Source organism: Episyrphus balteatus, chromosome 1, assembly GCF_945859705.1.
Source record: "Episyrphus balteatus chromosome 1, idEpiBalt1.1, whole genome shotgun sequence".
Lineage (NCBI taxonomy): Eukaryota > Metazoa > Arthropoda > Insecta > Diptera > Syrphidae > Episyrphus > Episyrphus balteatus.
In genome coordinates, this window is record NC_079134.1 from 41,813,956 (window position 1) to 41,833,491 (window position 19,536).

A 19,536-nucleotide genomic window follows, 5' to 3' on the forward strand; every position below is an offset into this window, starting at 1 on the left:
AATTAAAGATATGACTGTGGGCTGTTGAGAGAAAAATGTCATGTGAGCATATGAGCACATGAGATGATACAAAGTGAAGCAATAAGAAGAAGAGAAGTAACTGAAGAAGAGTATAAATTGCATCGAAATTAGTGTTACCATTTCTGTGAATAATTAAAAGTATTCTTCTATGCTCGAACAATCCTTATAAATTTAAGTACTGACGAGATGTTTCAACTTTTTTAAAATTTTCCAGAAAAATGTATACCAAACTGGTTTCTTTATAGCAGCTCTAGTTTTTTAAAATATTTATTTGAGGGCATGTTCATGCTAATTGCGAAATGTTTGTTTATTTTAAGCGTTTATTAACATTTTCCAGATAAATGTAAATAAACCGAAGGTTTTTGAGCTCAGTAAGGCTCAAAATCACATAGGTTTTGTTTTTGGAAACTCTCAGTTTTTGTATTAAAAAAAAATTCACGACTGGGTCACACGTACCTACTTGCTTTTGAGGTAAAAGGAATTTTATAAGACATCTAAACAAAATAAAAGGGTTTGTTTTAAATGATTTTGACCATTAAAGAAAATATGCAACTTGATTTCTTGGATAAAAACAGGAATTTTTAGAAATGAAAAATTGAAAATTGTTTAAGCAATGTTTTGAAAATATATTTTTACTTTACAGGGTGTCCCAAAATTTAACGTCGAAACGAAAACGGTAGATAGCGTAGGTGGTGACAGTTATCAGAAAAATAATTTTAAAAAATCGCAGCCATATATTTTGCGAGTTATGTTATAACCCTGCTACCAAATGCATTCAAAAATTTTTATTCAACTGCATCAGTTTTGTAGCCAATATCACTTTTTTGCCCAACTAAATACTAAAAAAATTTACATGACCCTAATTCATTGAACCGTAGTGTAAAAAAAATGCACTACGATGTTTCGGCAAGTATGTATCAAGTTATGCATTCGTACAAAAAAAAAAAAGTTGAGATAGCATTTTTCCATGACATTACGATGGTAGAGAATGCCAAAAAAGTGGGTCCTGGAAGTCCGTCTGTCTGTAAACGAAGCTACAGCCTTAACGGATATACCGATTGATGTCAAACTTGGTATGTAGCGTTATTTGGCGACTCTCCAAAGGGATTTTTGGAATTAATTTTTTTGGACCAAAAATAACGGTACTTGTCATATACCGATTTTAGTAAAATTGAAATTGCTCAAAAACGGCTCCAACGATTTTGTTAAAAAAATTCAAATGTAAGTTTTAAAACAAGGTCTAACTTTTAATATGAAAAAAAAATTTTGAAAATCATTATTAACGGTACCTCAGAATCCTTAGAACCGTTTTTTTCAAATCCGATTATCTCAACGAAACTTTTTGTGAAGAAGCATTTATATAATTTTAATATAAGCCAAAAATAAAATTAAAAAAAAAATAATTTTTGGATTTTTAAAAAAATTTTCAAAATTTTTTTTTTGAAAAATCAAGTTTTCGAAAACGGGACATTGAATTTTTTTGAAATTTTGTTTTTAGATGTTGATTAGTGATTTCTACAAAATGGCATACCAATTTTATTTTAAAACTTTTTTTCCAAAAAATTATTTGTAACAAATGAGTTTTTTAAAAAACGGCTCTAACGATTTTGAATTTTTTTTTTCTAAAAATGCATCTTAATATATCAATCAAAACTGCATACTTGTTTTGGAGGGCAAATTGATTTCAGATTTTATTTTATTTTTTTAACAAACGAATTTAATTTTTTTTTTTGTACCTGTATAGTAGGTACCTACATTTTCCAAATTTCTGTATAAAAAGTCTTAAAAATTTAAGCAACTTTAATTCTAAGAGCAAGTTCGTGCGACCCAGTCGTGCATTTTATTATCTTAAGAAATCCGACTTTTTTATTAGGTAATTTTTCCATATTTTTCAATTTTTGTACACTTTCCGAACTGAATTTGTATTTTTAAACGTAGAAAAGTGCTGATTTTTTAAAAGATAAAAGAAGTTTAATTAATACTCTTAAAGTAATAGTTGGTAGACTACGTTTTAGGAAAGGTTTATGAATGAAAATAGTAGAAAATTTTTTTTCAGTATTTAGTTGGGCAAAAACGTGATATTGGCTTTAAAACTGATGCAGCTGATTTTTTTGAATGCATTTGGGAGCAGGGTTATTCGAGGTTCCTTAGAAAAAGAAAACTTAAGATTTTTAGTCACGCCACATGAAAAACCGTCATAGGGTGACCATTTTTTCGATTTTTTTTTCGAATGCCCATAACTCGCAAATTATATGGCTGCGATTTTTTAATTATTTTTTTGGTAACTGTCACCACCTACGCTATCTACCGTTTTCGTTTCGACGTTAAATTTTGGGACACCCTGTATACAAATATACATAGGTACCTATACCTAAAAAATTTTGAAACATTTTTCCGAAGATTGTATTATTTTAGAAAATATTAGTCAACATTATTTTTGAAGTTATACCTCTTATGGGAGGGTGGGTATGAAAATTTACTTTTTGACAAGAATGTCAAAGGGATTATGACGCGATCACCCTGGGTAGCAGGGCTGTCGTTTCACCTTTAGAGTAGGCAGTACTTTAGTATTTAAAAATGCAGTACGCCGCAGTACGGCAAACATAAAACACACAACACGTTGCAAGTTACATGTTTCATGTGGCAAGTTGTTTGTGGCAAGTTGCGTGTGGCAAGTTGCATGTGGCAAGTTACATGTGATAATTTCCATGTGGCAAGTTTCCAGAGCTGCAAAAAGCTCACATTTCAGCTCAGCTCACAGCTCAGCTCAAATTTGAGCTAGGTTAGCTCATTTGAGCTGAGCTGGAAGTGAGCTGAGCTGAAAGTGAGCGCCCCAACTTCCAACGCCTATATCTCGAAATTTTGAGGAAAATGAAAAAAAATTTTTTGATGCCAAAAGGTGGGACTCTAACCTACATTTGGGTACAACTCTCATCCCTGTAGGTCCACGCGTTCTCAAACCGGGAGAACTTAAAAGTAAAAAAAAAATAGGCACGATTCTGAAAAAAAAGGCATGATGCGGCGGTTTAACATGGAAGGCGATTTTTTAAAAATTTGACAATATGCAAAGCGTAGGCCCATGACACAAGCTATCATTTGGCATCACTCCCGAAAATTGCTCTCAAGCGATTTAGCTTCCAGGAGCGTTCAAAGATTCGGGGATTTTTCGAAAAAAAATTTTACCCCAACTTTCAAACGCGATTTTCTCGGAATTTTTAATAAAATCGAAAAACCGGATTATACCACTATCGGGTAGCTGAGAATATAAGCTTTCATATGGCACCACTCCCCTGTCTCTAGATCAAAGCGTTCCAACGCCTATATCGCGGAATTTTGAAGAAAATGAAAATAAAATTTTTGATGCCAAAAGGTAGCGGGGACTCTAACCTACATTTGGGTACAACTCCCATTTCTGTAGGTCCACGCGTTCTCAAACCGGGAGAACTTAAAAGTAAAAAAAAATAGGCACGATTCTGAAAAAATAGGCATGATGTGGCGGTTTAACATTTAAGGCGATTTTTTTAAAATCTGATAATGTGCAAAGCGTAGGCCCATGACACAAGCTATCATTTGGCATCACTCCCAAAAATTGCTCTCAAGCGGTTTAGCTACCAGGAGCATTCAAAGATTCGTTTATTTTTCGAACAAAAAATTTACCCAAACTTTCAAACGCGATTTTATCGGAATTTTGAAAAAAAATCGAGAAACCGGATTATACCACTATCGGGTAGCTGAAAATATAAGCTTTCATATGGCACCACTCCCCTGCCTCTAGATCAAAGCGTTCAGCTCCCAGAAGTTTTTTCGCGCCCCCAACTTCCAACGCCTATATTGCGGAATTTGAAGAAAATGAAAATAAAATTTTTGATGCCAAAAGGTAGCGGGGACTCTAACCTACATTTGGGTAAAACTCCCATTCCTGTAGGTCCACGCGTTCTCAAACCGGGAGAACTTAAAAGTAAAAAAAATAGGCACGATTCTGAAAAAAAGGCATGATGTGGCGGTTTAACATTTAAGGCGATTTTTTTAAAATCTGATAATGTGCAAAGCGTAGGCCCATGACACAAGCTACCATTTGGCATCACTCCCAAAAATTGCTCTCAAGCGGTTTAGCTACCAGGAGCGTTCAAAGATTCGGGGATTTTTCGAAATTAAAAATTTACCCCAACTTTCAAACGCGATTTTCTCGGAATTTTGAAAAAAAGTCGAAAAACCGGATTGTACCGGAATTTTTTTTATGATAAAAAAAGAAATATTTTACTAAAAAAATAGAAATATATTTACTATTGAAAAAACCAAGAGAAAAGATCACGAAAAATTATCTGTTTTATTTATAAAAATATCCATGTGTTAAAATAATTCCGTTAATAACTAGAACCAAACATCTTAAGCTATGGTGTTTTATAAAAGTTTAAAATATCTTCAAATTTCATTATACTTTCCAAATAAAAATCAATGTATCCTCTCACCCATCACAGCTCAGCTCAGCTCACTTTACCTTAGCTCACCCAACAGCTCAGCTCAGCTCACCGACAGCTCAGCTCACCCAACAGCTCAGCTCAACCATCAGCTCAGCTCACTTTCAGCTCAGCTCAAATGAGCTGGAGCTATGGTACATAGCTCAAAAGTGAGCTAGCTCAAAATTTGAGCTGAGCTGTGAGCTGAGCTCAGCTCACTTTTGAGCTTTGTAGCAACCCTGCAAGTTCCATATTGCTACTACTAGTGCTGAAGAAGCGCACACAATTCTCATAAAATTACCATATCGCACATTTTATGCGCAATTCATTTACTTTCGTTAAGCATATACCGTACGTTCTGAACCGCACAACATGAGTAAATTTCACAGAATAAATTGAAAACTACATGGTCGCAAGGAGGATGAAAGAATTAATTTATTGTTCACTTGATAAAAATGTAAAAAAACGACGTGTGGATAAATTACTTTAATAATAGAAATTAAAAATATCAAATGAAATTCATTTACATATACTGAATGAGAAGTATAACTTCAGTCGCGTGTACATGTGTACACACACTCTTTTTTTTTTTTTAATTTTTGTTCTAGATGTTGATTAATAAAATTAATTATACCAAAATTTAAATCTTAATCTTTTAAATAAAATACATTTTATTACCTAGCTTTTTTAAAAAACGGCTCTAGATAATTTTGAATTCTCTTGGTGGGTGAATTATTGGAGAAGTTGAAATATTTTTATGAGCAAAATTAACGGAACCTACTTGCTATATGATCAAAATTGAAATGGTTGTTTTTCTCAAAAAGTGGCTCTAATGATTTTGATTAAAAAAATACGTGAACCATGGCAGATTATGCGATATTTTTTGAAATAAATAATATTTTTTAAACTGTTATAAAGGCATCTGTTATAGAACCGTTTTATTATTTTATTAGTCTCCGACTTTCGTTTATAACGACTTAACCGATTTCAACGAAATTTTTTTGTACGAAAACCTTCTAGTAACTTCAATTTAATAAAAAAAATATTTTTATTTGGGTAAAAAAAAATTGTTTTTTTTTTTTGAAAAATTTGGTTTTTTGTGCCGATGAATTATAAGTTTTTTTTGATTTTGTTTAGCATTTTTGTAAATAAAAGAATATTTTTTTAAACCATTTCAACAATAAAACAAAGCGTAAAAATCTCTGTTAAGAAATTAAATTGCATACTTGACTTGGTATTTAAAACATTTCAGATAAATAAATAAAATTTTATATTTTTTTTTTTTTAAGTTTTTGCTAATTTTCTAATGAAATTGTAAATATTCTTGAATGAATTTTTACACAAAAAAGCTTTAATATTTTAAACAACTTTTCCCACAGAAGAAAGTTTGTGCAACTTAGTCGTGCATTTTGCCTTAACAATTTTTTTTTTTTTGACGTGATAACGTCTTATAAATCGATGAACCATGGCAGCCACCACAAAAAAAGTGACGCCATTTTCTAACGTTACACTCTCGCACTTTCGCAATGCGGCAAAAAATTTCAATTCAAAATTAAAAATAAACTATTAGAGATACAAAAATCTTCTATAGCTTATTTGAAAGATAATGATCTAAAGCTTAATCCAAATGAAGGATTTTTAAAAATTCCGTCATTTAATAGGGTAAACAGGGGTAAAACGGAAAGATGAAATTTGGGCTAAAATCTAAACTCGAAGTCGTAGAGAATTGATTTTTGTTTGCTATAGATAGATGAGATTAATTTAAGAATAACTGCATTAAAGAAAAAATTCTAAAAAATTTTGAAACTAAGCTATAACGTTTTCGAAATATGAATCTTTGAAAAACACCTTGTTTTTTAGGGGTTATTTTTGGGTATTTTTTGATTTTAAGCTTTTTTTGGAGCGTTCAAAAAATCTCAAACTTATAGGACATGTAGGTTTTGGCCTTATGCATAAATGTGCAAAAATCGTTTAGTGGGGTTTGACTGAATAACGGAAGAAACAAGTTTTTAAAAAACACGTTTTTTGACCGTTTTTAACCGATATTCATCGTTTTTTATTTTTAGTTTCAATCATTTTCGTAAACACAATTTTGAGATAACGGTAAAATAAAATTTTAAATTTCAATAGCTTATAACTTTTGACCAAGAGCAGATAGAAATTTTATTAAACTTTTATGAGCATTCTGATACAATTACCTTTCATTTGTTATATAACACATAACGGTAGACTAACTAAAAGCTACACAATGTTAGATCAAGAAACTTGCGAAAAACCTCAAAACACCAGTGGAGATCTGTTGCCCCCCGAACAGCTACCAGTGTGGGAAGTACCGTAATCTCAGTCTGGAAATTCGACATGATTGACTTTAAAAAATTCTAACTTCTCTTGTAGGCATCTTTGAAATGAGATTGATACGTCATATAAAAGGTGAAATAATAAGCTTTCACATGGTATATATTTTTTATAGGTTGTCAAACAAAAAAATTGATTCCATAGCCTGAGAACATAAAAATAAATGTTTTTTTTTTGCTTTTTTAATAAAATTTGATCGAGTGAAAAAAAAATTCTAGCTCTTTTTGTAGATGTCTCATAGACCTGATCGATATATATGTTTTGAGCTAAGACAATAAGCTTTCAGATGGTATAAAATTTTGTATAGGTTGTTAGGGAAAAAAATGGAATTAATGACGTGAGAAGGTAAAAATTCATGTTTTTTTTTGCTTTTTTTGATGAAAATGATTGTTTTCCATAAATTATTTTTATACTTTTTGCGCATTGTAAAAATTTAAAAATTGTTTTATTCTTAAAAAGAAATAACTTGCTTTTAAATTGCATAATTTTTTTTATAAGCTTTTAAAATAAAAAAATTAATATAATGAGAAAAAAAAAAGGTATTTTTTTTAGCTTTTTCTTGTAAATTATGATTGTTTAAAATAAGTAAACGCTTCAATTGACTCATTTTAAACAAAAGCACACAACCTGTTTTCTGACGACGTTATCACGTAAAATCATCGTCCGTAAATCGGCTTTACAGACAACCTCTTTTTTTTAAGAAAAAAATAATTTTTTTTTTTTTTTTTTTGATTTAGAAAAATTGTATTTTATTTTTTTTTTTTTTTTCAAAATATATCAAAAAAAAAAAACTACGAAAAAATAATTTTCCACAAAATTAACGATATTTTCTTGTTTCATACTTTTTGAAGAGTGATTTTGGGAGTATGATTTATTACTCTAGAAACCGTTATGTTCAATTCAATGTCAATTCAATTCAAACTACAGCCCAAATAAGATAATTTCGCAAATTATCTCATTTCAAATGACAAAAATTATAGGAAATTATTTTTCCTTTCCGTTTAAAAAACTTTTTTTTTAACTTAAAAATTGGAAAAAAAATAATAACCAATTTTTTATTTCAGAATACCGGAGCTGTATGCTAACGATTGTTCAAAATTTCTTTTTTTTTAACTTTGATTTGATTTTTTTTAACAAAGAAACAAACTTTTCAAAAAGTATGGCAATCTGCTTTAAGTAATCCGCACCAATATTATCATTTCGAAATCATGTTTTCTAATCAGAATCAAATTCAAAATCTATTTTGACATTTCAATAACTTGCCAAAAGAGAGCGCATCACAAAATAGAGAACACAAAAGAGTGAACTGTCAAAACATACCAATGATGACAGCACGACACAAACCCAACCCACCCATTTTCACACAGATTTTTGTTTCGTATATTTTCGATTTTTCCAACAGAAAAAACACAAAAATTACAAAATTTCACTTCAATTTTTACCAAACAAACATTTATTTAAGAACACTTTAAATTTTTTTATATTTCGAAAAAAATTATTTACGAAATTTTGTATATTTTTATTACAAAATTGGAATACATTTTTATTGTCCTTAAGGATTTACATATTTTTTTTTGAGGTTATATCAAAGATGTTAGTTTTGTATTGCTTTTTTTTTTCTTTTCATTACAAATATTTCATTTAAATGGTGTTTTTTGTAATTGTTTGCAATTTAAAATATACAAATAGCACTTTTGGTCACGAAGAGTTCATAAAAAAAAAACGATTTAATTAATTAAATAAAATTATTATAAAAACAACAAGACACGAGACAGTAAACACAGAGAAAATATTTTTGACCAAACGACGACAACGAATTTTCCTCTGAAATGAAAAACTCACAAATGCATAAATTCCCAACACCCTTGTACAAAATTGGGGGGTTTTTCATTCTCTTATCTTTGTATTTAAAGAGAATTGGGGGTTGTAAAAATGCATTTTAATAAAAGCCAACTTTAGGGGAAGCTTTTTGCTATGTCAACTCAGAGATTTTCACGGTTCTCTTTACAACACCAAAACAAATTTCTCTTAAAATGTTCGTAAACAGAGAGAAAATACAATTAAAATGGCACAAAAATTGACTAAAAGAAACAGGTGACAGACTGACAGGTGTGGGTTAAGGGAAGGTTTGTTAAAACAAGTGCCATGCGCCCTAGTTTGTAGTCAATTCACCCTGGGGTGAGGTTTATAAAGTTTTATTAGTTTTTTTTTTTTTTGTTCTTACGTTTTTTTGTGCAGTTGCATGTTTAGAGACAATATTTTGTTTATACAGGAGAACAAACTGCAAAGAGCGCAAGTTGTGAACTAATAATAGAAATAATTTCGTACACGATTTCATTGATAGATAAGATAGTGCGGTATAGCATCGTAGAGGAATGGAGATGATGGTTTTCTATGGTGTAGAAGCTTTTTTGTTATGTCAGGCTATAAGGAAAGGTATTTGCATTACTTTAAGCACGTGATTGAGGTCTTTAAGGGACAATAACTAGGGTAAATATTGATTGGTAAATAAATAACAATATCTTCAGACTTGACTTTTGACACGCTATTTTGATATTTAAATATCTTCTATATTCATTTTGTTTGTGTGAGTGTTTTGATGTTAAGAATTTGTCAGGTTGTTATTTGATATTAAAATGGGTTTTTTTGGTATTTCTAGTTTGAGGAATTTTTGTTCTTATTTTTTGGTGGGGTAGAAATAACAATAACACAAATTTTGTTAAGACGTTTATTACTCCTATCGTCTGACAAGTTCTTCTTCTCCATTTAAGTACAGGAAAAATAGGCATTATAATAAAACAAGCTGTCATTTGCAATATGGACGAAGGATAAAAAAAATGTCACAAAAATGTTTGACCGTTAACTTTGTAAAAAATTTGACTGCTTAACTTTGGATAGCCAAAAACACCGTAAAAAAGAACTGATACAAAAAATTCTATTTGCTTGTCTGTCCGTCTCTATCTAAAGCTACTACCAAAAACACTGAAGCAATTTAGTTCAAGGATTTCCCAAATGTCAACATTCCAGAATCCATATAGGGGGATTTTTAAATTTGTTTAGTACTAAATTATTCATTAATAAGGTACTAAAATTAACAGAACTTGCCAAATGTCCAAAATGGAAAGATTAATTTTTCTCAAAAAGGAATCAAATGGTTTTGATTTGAACAAGTACCCTTTGTCAAATAAGGTCCTACATTTGTAATAAAATAAATTCACGACTGTTCGCACGTACTTGCTTTTATGTTAAACGTTGCTTAGAATACAAAAGCTTTTAAAAAGTTCAGAAATTGAATGAAAACTTTAAGATAATATGAAATTTGTTTTTAAAATTGCAAAACATACCTATCTTTAAGTGGTTTTGAGACCTCCAAACGAAGTAGATATTCATAAGATTTTTGTTTTAACAAATAATAAAACAATACAAAAAAAAAAAACAAATTACAGATCCATGGTTTCTGAGTTATTCAATTTTTCGCTAAAATAAGTCAGCGGAGAAAATCTGAAATGATTAGCTTTTAGCTGTTAAATTGCTTTTAAACTCCATGAACTTCTTCCTTATTCCGTGACCTTTCTTTATTAAAATATTTTGTTCTTTTTCGTCGGCTACAGGTCTGATTTGAATATATATTTTTTACCTAGTTCTCGATCGACGTTTCGATTGTGGTTACAATCTTCTTCAGGATCTAAGAAAAATATTTATCTTTTTCTGAAGTGTTGTTTTTCAAGAAAAATATTTCTCTTAGATCCTGAAGAAGATTGTAACCACAATCGAAACGTCGATCGAGAACTAGCTAAAAAATATATACATATTCAAATCAGACCTGTAGCCGACGAAAAAGAACAAAATACTCCATGAACTTCATTCTTACAGCCTTAACTGTTTCATTGTTTTTCTAAATTCCGCTAAAATAAGACTGAAGTTAGCGAATGAAAATAACAAAATAATAATTTGTTTGATGTCCAATATTGTAGCTATAACACGGTGTTACAAAAATGAGGTTTTAAAATATACGCGGGCGGAGACCTATCAGGTTTTGTAGAGCTAGTCGCACTGAATACGAAACGGTATTTAAAAATCCCCTAACACCCCCAAAATCTGGAGTTACGGGCAAAAAAACGGTTTTTTGGACCTTCGCCCATTGAAAAAATTCTAGCTTCGACAATTTTTTACCCATTTTCGATTTTTTTACAGTTTCTGATAGAAGATAAATATACCTTTTTAACAATGTATAAAACATGTAACTCGGTTAAACCACTTAGAATTTATAAGATGTCAAAGTTCAAAAATTCAATTTTTTTTGTCATTTGCCCAACTTCGGCATCAATTTAAAGTATATGTTTTCAAAACAACATGCTATTTAAAAAATATATTCTAAAACTATATCTATTTCCCAATTGATCGAAGTATTTTTTATGAAAATCACTTCAATATTGGCTTAGAAAAAAAAAATTTTCGATTTCAACCCAGATACAGAAATTCGAACTTTTAGGTATAGAACAAAAATGTTGTTTCGGCACGTAGTAGGATAAGTTGGGCGCCAGGATTTGATGAAGGGTTTTTGTAGAGGAGCTGAATACAAACATTTTTTTCTTTGGGAGGGGGGTCTATCTCCCCCCGTTTAGGTGGGAGGGGCATTTTTCTAAAAAAAATTATCAAAATAAAAAAAAATTATTAAAAAACAACGGCAACACTTACAGTAATAAATGATACCATTTCCAAAAGGCAAAATTGTGCATTTGATTCTAATTTTTAAATCAATATAATATTACCAATAGTTTTTGAAATAATCGATTTCAAAGTTAAAAATAGGGGAACAAATTTTTTTTAAAACTCATTTTATACTATTTTTGTCCAGACTGCGAATTTTAGTAAATAAATTACTTAGACAGAAAACTGCCTCAATTGATTCCTTATCGAACCGTGAAAACTATATGTTTCTATGTCTTCTAGTTTTTGGGAAAATTGAAAAATTATTTTATCAGATTTTTCTTTTTTCAAAATATTTTTTGTTTTTATTTTTTTTTATTTTTCAATTTTCTCAAAAACTAGAAGACATAGAAACATATAGTTTTCACTGTTCGATAAGGAATTAATTGAGGCAATTTTCTGTCTAAGTAACTTATTTACTAAAATTCACAGTCTGGACAAAAATAGTATAAAATGAGTTTTAAAAAAAATTTGTTCCCCTATTTTTAACTTTGAAATCGATTATTTCAAAAACTATTGGTAATATTATATTGATTTAAAAATTAGAATCAAATGCACAATTTTGCCTTTTGGAAATGGTATCATTTATTACTGTAAGTGTTGCCGTTGTTTTTTAATAATTTTTTTTTATTTTGATAATTTTTTTTAGAAAAATGCCCCTCCCACCTAAACGGGGGGAGATAGACCCCCCTCCCAAAGAAAAAAATGTTTGTATTCAGCTCCTCTACAAAAACCCTTCATCAAATCCTGGCGCCCAACTTATCCTACTACGTGCCGAAACAACATTTTTGTTCTATACCTAAAAGTTCGAATTTCTGTATCTGGGTTGAAATCGAAAATTTTTTTTTTCTAAGCCAATATTGAAGTGATTTTCATAAAAAATACTTCGATCAATTGGAAAATAGATATAGTTTTAGAATATATTTTTTAAATAGCATGTTGTTTTGAAAACATATACTTTAAATTGATGCCGAAGTTGGGCAAATGACAAAAAAAATTGAATTTTTGAACTTTGACATCTTATAAATTCTAAGTGGTTTAACCGAGTTACATGTTTTATACATTGTTAAAAAGGTATATTTATCTTCTATCAGAAACTGTAAAAAAATCGAAAATGGGTAAAAAATTGTCGAAGCTAGAATTTTTTCAATGGGCGAAGGTCCAAAAAACCGTTTTTTGCCCGTAACTCCAGATTTTGGGGGTGTTAGGGGATTTTTAAATACCGTTTCGTATTCAGTGCGACTAGCTCTACAAAACCTGATAGGTCTCCGCCCGCGTATTTTTTGAGTGTTACACCGTGTAATTAGTGCTTATTTACTGCGCAAAACTTAATTTTGTTACTCTCCTTGTTCTCAGTCATTTTTATTTCCATTTTTAAGTTTAAAAAGTGCACTTCTGGATTGCTTATGCCAGTGGAGATATTTATTTATGTGTGTTTTGAAAATTTTTGTGACTCAAACACTTTTTGAAACATTAAAGATTTTGTTAATAAAATTAAGCTTAAAAGTGAGCTTTCAAAATCAAAAAAATGCGAACAAAAAAAAATAATAACGAAGGTGTTGCTGTTTGGAAAAATCCTCGACCTGCAAGTTTCTAAAATTTTTATACTTCATATCCCAATTTTGTAAATATAGACCAGTGCCAATCCGGTTTTCAGAAGGCAAAAGTTGAACAAATTATTAGCAGCATAAGGGTGGTGGGAAAATTTAGGATAAATGGTATATGTAAGGGGAAAAATAAATTGCCCACAAAAAAATTGGGGGAAAGGGGGTGGGTGGGCGAAAAAGTGGGGTGGGTGTCAAAAATCATGGTTTTTTTACAATTTCTGTCAAAATTAGACGTCCTATCGAAAAAAGTCAAATGCAAAAGTTGTAGGTAGTATAAATGTCTACAACTTTTACTCAAACAATTTTTTTCTTTAACCTCAAAAATATTGAAAAAAATACGATTTTTTGATTTTTTATTTTTATCTTTTACAAAAATAGTTGGATTTTAACAAAACTTGGTTAAAAATTACTTTGTTATGTTTTCTATCTATTAAAAATGTTTTTTGAGCAAAAAGTTAATTTTTGACGAATTTAATTTGAAAAAAATAGCCTATTTTTCAATCAAAAAAGTTACCGAAAAAATTTTAAATTTTTGAAAAGTTTGAAATGCAATTATTTAGCTTAAAACCGTTTTTTAAAGATTGTTTGGAAAAACAATACTTTTGTTTTAGAAAACATTGAGAAAAATTGAAAAAAAAAACAAGAAAAAAACGATTTTTTAGATTGATTTTTCCGTAAATGACAGTAATATTGACGAGAAATAATTTTCCATAGAAACCAAATTATACTTTTCTAATGGTCATTGACCTTTTTAATTTGAATCAAGTATAGGTACTAGAATAGCTCTAACGTGCAAAGTTTTTGAGATATTGAATTTTGAACGTTCCAAACACTATTTTTCTGATTTTTGGCATGGTCATATGTCAAAAACGTGATGTGATAGAATTTTTCTGACTTCAGATTCGAGCTCAGCGCACAAAAAACCATTAGAAAAATATACTTTGATTTCTATAAAAAAAAAAAACTTTTTGACTAGTGAAATCGAACAGGGCAGAAAAAATCGAATGCCTTGTTCGATTTCAAAAATCCAAAAATTAATTTTTTGCTCAAAGAACATTTTTAATAGATGAAAACATAACAAAGTAATTTTTAACCAAGTTTTGTAAAAATCCAACTATTTTTGTAAAATATAAAAATAAAAAATCAAAAAATCGTATTTTTGCATTTTTTTCAATATTTTTGAGGTTATAGAAAAAAATTGTTTGAGTAAAAGTTGTAGACATTTATACTACCTACAACTTTTGCGTTTAACTTTTTTCGATAGGACGTCTAATTTTGACAGAAATGGTAAAAAAAACATGATTTTTGACACCCACCCCACTTTTTCGCCCACCCACCCCTTTCCCCCAATTTTTATTTATTTTTCCCCTTTCATATACCATTTATCCTAAATTTTCCCACCACCCATATGCTGCTAATAATTTTTTTATTTTCAAAAATTATTGGCACTGGTCATAAAAATATGAATGAATTTGAAGTCCAAAAAAAGTATGAAATTTGACTCCTTTTATTAAAATGCATCTTTAGAAAAAAGAATTTAAAAATCGTTAGTACCGTTTTTTTTTTTTAAATTAATTTTTGTAACTACTTTTAATACCTAAGTAATTTTTTTGAAAAAAAAATTGAAAATAAAGTTGAAATACTATTTTGTAGCAATTAATAAACAAAATTTCAAAAAGATCAATGTCCCGTTTTTGATAACATTGTTTTTCAAAAAAAAATTTTTTTTTTAATCCAAAAAATATTTGTTTTTCCAAATTTTATTTTTGATTTATAGAAAAACTATATAAGTGTATCTATTTAAAAAGTTTCATTGAAATTGAGCAAATCGTTTGGGTTTCATATTAAAAAAACGATTCCATGGGATTTACCGTTTATAACGATTTTTGAAAAAAAAAAACACTTTTGTGTAGAAACTAAAACTTGAATTTTTTTTATCAAAGTCGTAGGAGCCATTCTTTAGAAAATTTAAAGTTTTTTTTAACATTTTGGCCACACTTTGATGGGCGGATCCGTGTACCGACTGTGTTTTTAATCTCAATGATAAACCAATGATGAATTTTGGATTAAAGAAAAAATATTTTTTTTTTTTTTTTGAAAATAAAATTTTACTAAAACGGGACATTCAAAGTTTTGGTTTAAGCATTGATTAATAACTGCTACGAAATGGCATAAGAAATTTATTTAAAATTTTTCTTATTTTATGTTAATCTTAATAAAATAAATCAATTTGCATACTTTTTTGGAGATCAATTTTATTTAAGATTTTGTTTTTTTATTGTTGAAAAAACGAATTTAGTATCTACGTATCGTACGTAAGAAATTTCCTATCTTGCAAACAAAATTTCTTAACTATAGGAGTAGGCTCTGACTGAGACTCACCACATTTTTGAAAAATATTATATTTTAAAATCGTTAAAATTTTAGTAACTGCAATTTGGTTTTAATGCACTGCCACCTGCCGATCCTTTCACTTCATTCACAAATTTTTATAGCAGCAATTTTAAAAGGAAATAGACTATCAACTTTGTTCCAAAGCCAGCTGTTATTTACCAGTTCATTAGATTTTCAATAATTTTCCATCATGATTGATTAAGTTTTTATAAAAAATCCAATAAAATCAGCATTCATTTAGTGTCATTTACACGTAAATATATATTTTTTTTTTTTTACTTACACAAAAGTCACATCGATTCCAATTCAAGCCATCTGTTCTGATAAACCGGAAATGAAAAATTCATTCTTGAATTATTGTGTGTGAAGTGAATTATGCTAAATTGTTGAGATAAAAAAAAAAAATAACAAAATGACCAATGGTATAAAAGCCTTTGTTCTCTTATTCGATATTGTTGCAAATTTCACATTCATACAAAAATACACACATAAAACGTATATTTGTTGAATAAAAAAAAATAATAAATGAAGAAAAAGAACCATCGCAATGATTACTACCAATCCACCATTCAGTCGTGAAATTCATTGTTACGTTTCCGTCCGATGAAAGTCATTCAAGCATTCAGCCCTTTGACCAATGCAACGTTTGTGTTCATCGGGACGGCAAATGAAAGATTATTTAAATTATTTTTAAAGCCGGAAACATTTTAATCGAAAAAGCTTTTTTTTAACAGATTTTTTTTTTTTGCATAAATGTTAACATTATGTAGGCAATACCGCAAATTTTCAAACATGTGTGTATTGGAACATAAAAGCAACCTTTAAATTGGAATCGACTTTAAAAGCTCGTTGATTGATGCATTTACAGCCGAGTCTCGTTTTAGTACGGGAATGTTAGACTTTTGCTGGGAAAAAATTCCAAATTGCATTTTGACTTAAGGGCTCAAAAGAGCATCAAGACACGACTCAAAAATCACATTTTGCACAATCGCACCTAGAGTCATTTGGCCGCCATTTTGTTTTTTTATAAAAATTTTAGTTTTTCACATAACTCGCGTATTTAAGCTTTTTTTGAAAATTAGTTTGTAGTTAGTTTTGAAAAACTAAATTTTTTATTAAAACAAAAACAAAATGGCGGCCAACTCTAGGTGCGATTGTGTAAAATGTGGTTTTAGACTCGTGTCTTGATGCTCTTTTGAGCCCTGAAGTCAAAATGCAATTCGGAATATTTTTCCAGACCCCCATTTAACAAAATCTAACTTTCCCGTACTATTTTCAAGAAGGTATTTTAAGAAGCGACTTTTAAGAGGATCCTTTCGAAACTGGCGCGAGTGTTTTTGTTTAACATGATAAAGTCTTATAAATCGATGAACCATGGTAGCATCCACGAAAAAGTGACGCAATTTTTTGCCGTTCCGCCTGAAATTTTTAGCAGTGTGACATAAATTTCAATTAAAAATTTAAAATAAACTATTAGAGATACAAAAATCTTCTACGGCTTATTTGAAAGATAATAACCTAAAGGTGAATACCAAAATAGGGCAAATAGGGGTAAAACGAAATTGCAAAAATGTGGCTCTTTTCTAAACGCGACGTTGTAATTAAATGAATTTTTTTTAATCGATATTTATAAATTTATTGTTAGGCTGGCAAAGGTATTGAAAAAATTTTAATGAACGGTTTTTTAAAACTAAAATATTTGGTAGACCTTTGACAAAGTGGTGATTAAGGTAGGGGACATTTTTTTGCCAAAATGCCATTTGAAAGATAATATAAAAAAGATCATGGCGTTTTGAAATATGAATTTTTGAAAAACACCTACTTTTCTAGGGATACTCTTAAGTGTTTATTTTTTTGAATTTTTCGGATCTTTCAAAAAATCTCAAACATGTCCAAAAAATTGAAATTAAAAAATGATTTTTGATTGAATAACTGGAAAAACAAGTTGTTTGACCGTTTTTAATCGTGTTTTATTTTTATCTTTTTTTTAACAGATAAAGAAATGAAATTTATACTTTAGTCTAGATAGATATTATGCAGGACTTTATTTGTAAAAAATTTCAATCAATTTCGTAGTCACAATTTTGAGATAACGGTAAAATTATTTTTTTTTTAACACGTTATATCTTCTGACCTGGAGCAGATAAAAATTTGATTTAACTTTACTAAGCATGCTGATAATATTACCTTTTCTTGATGTATAACACATAACGGTACATTCATCACAAGGTACACAATCTTTAATTAAAAAACTTCAAAAAAAACCACAAAACACTTGTGGAGATTTGTTGCCCATGACCAGCCACCAGTGTAAGAGGTACCGTAATCTCACTTTGAAATTTTGACATGGTTGGCTTTAAAGAATTCTTACTTTTTTTTTGTAGGCATCGTACATATATGATTGAAGGATCATATTAAAGCACAAATAATAAGGTTTTAGATAATATAAAATTTATTATAGGCTGTCATAGAAGAAATTGGACTTCAAGGTAATGAAAGAAAAAAAAATTGATTATGATGAAAATTGATTGGGTTCAACAAATTCCAGCTCTTTTTGTAGATGTCGCACAGACATGGTTGATGTAAATATATATAGCTAAAATAATAGGCTCTTCTTGTACATTGATTGGATTCAAAAAGTTATTCCGTTTTTCTACAAAACATACAGTACAGATATAAATACGTAAGGTCTTAATCTTAAGCTAAACTGATTTGCTTTAAGATTTATTATCTTCTGAATTTTTAAGCAAGAAAGTTGCTCTGTTTTCTTATGAATGAGGTTATCACGTAAAATTATTCTCCGTAAACCGACATTACAGGCAACCACTTTTTTTTCTATTTTTGATCTTTTAACAAGTGTCTTGTTTTTTATCTATTTTTTTAAGAGTAAGAGGTTAAAAATGTTATTTTAATAGATTTAAAACTTAAACTGTTTAAAGCAAACTTATAGAATTATAAAAAAAAATCAATTAAATGAAAGAATTCAATTATTTAGAAGCGTTTTTATTCAAACAAACTTTGGTGTACTTTGTACTTAGAACCTTGTTGTTCTAGGGTCGTGACGCGATGTATTGATGGGGTTTTATCAGCAGCTGTCTAATTGCCTACGTGCCTCGTCTGGTTTGTATACATTATCTTTGATTTTAAGTTAAATCTGGGAATTTCCAATGATTCATAATTTTAACGAAAAATAATAATTAATCTGAGTTTCAGTTTGTTTTTTTTTTTTTGTTGCTTAAATAATCGTTTTAACAAATGCAAAAAATCAGTTGGTTCTTGAAAGTCATTCAATCAATATGTTGCTGATAAAATTAATATTTACTTTTTTATTTTTTGCCCTAACATGCAGTTTACCAGCCCTTGTAGTTGATAACAATCAACTCGAATCTATTTCTGATGTTAAGGAAGTTGAAAGCAGCTACAATGCAGTAAGTTTAAATTTTTCATTTATTTATTCAAATTTAATAACTTTAAACTTATTTTTATTCTTTAAAATAGCCACTGCATATAAGACACAAACGTCAACGAAATTGCCCATTGAGGCCAATTTTAATAGGAAAACAATATGTGTGGGTTCCAAAATGCTAAAGGATTAAAAAGAAATTAAATTTTACTAAAAAAAACTTATTTTTAAGTTTAAAAATAAAAAATAAATGTGATTTTTTTTATTTCGAATCAACGAAATTTTATTGTAAATATGTATATTAAAATAAAATAAAGTGCTCCACTAAATAACACGTACTTACTTGTGATACATTTTTCTAAGATTGTTGTTTTATTGTTTTAATGATGTAGACCTTTAAAATTTCTTTTAGCTCTAAAAAAATTCTTATATAAAATTTTTTAAACTAAAAGGCAATTATACAAAGAAATAAAATTGCTGTTGGATACTTTGACCAGCAGCAATGTAAAAATATCAATTAAAAAAAATTGAGTTTGAAATTTAAAAATAAATTATTTATTACAATTAAAAATATTTTGAATTAAAATCA

At 29.1% G+C, this 19,536-nt stretch overlaps 1 long non-coding RNA gene across 1 annotated transcript; it reads left to right on the forward strand.

The window, feature by feature from the left end:
• Positions 1 to 18,808: 18,808 nt before the first annotated feature.
• Positions 18,809 to 19,309, forward strand: LOC129907734 (uncharacterized). Its single transcript, XR_008771140.1, has 2 exons — positions 18,809 to 18,972; positions 19,043 to 19,309. It is a non-coding gene; the product is annotated as an uncharacterized LOC129907734 (long non-coding RNA).
• Positions 19,310 to 19,536: the final 227 nt, after the last annotated feature.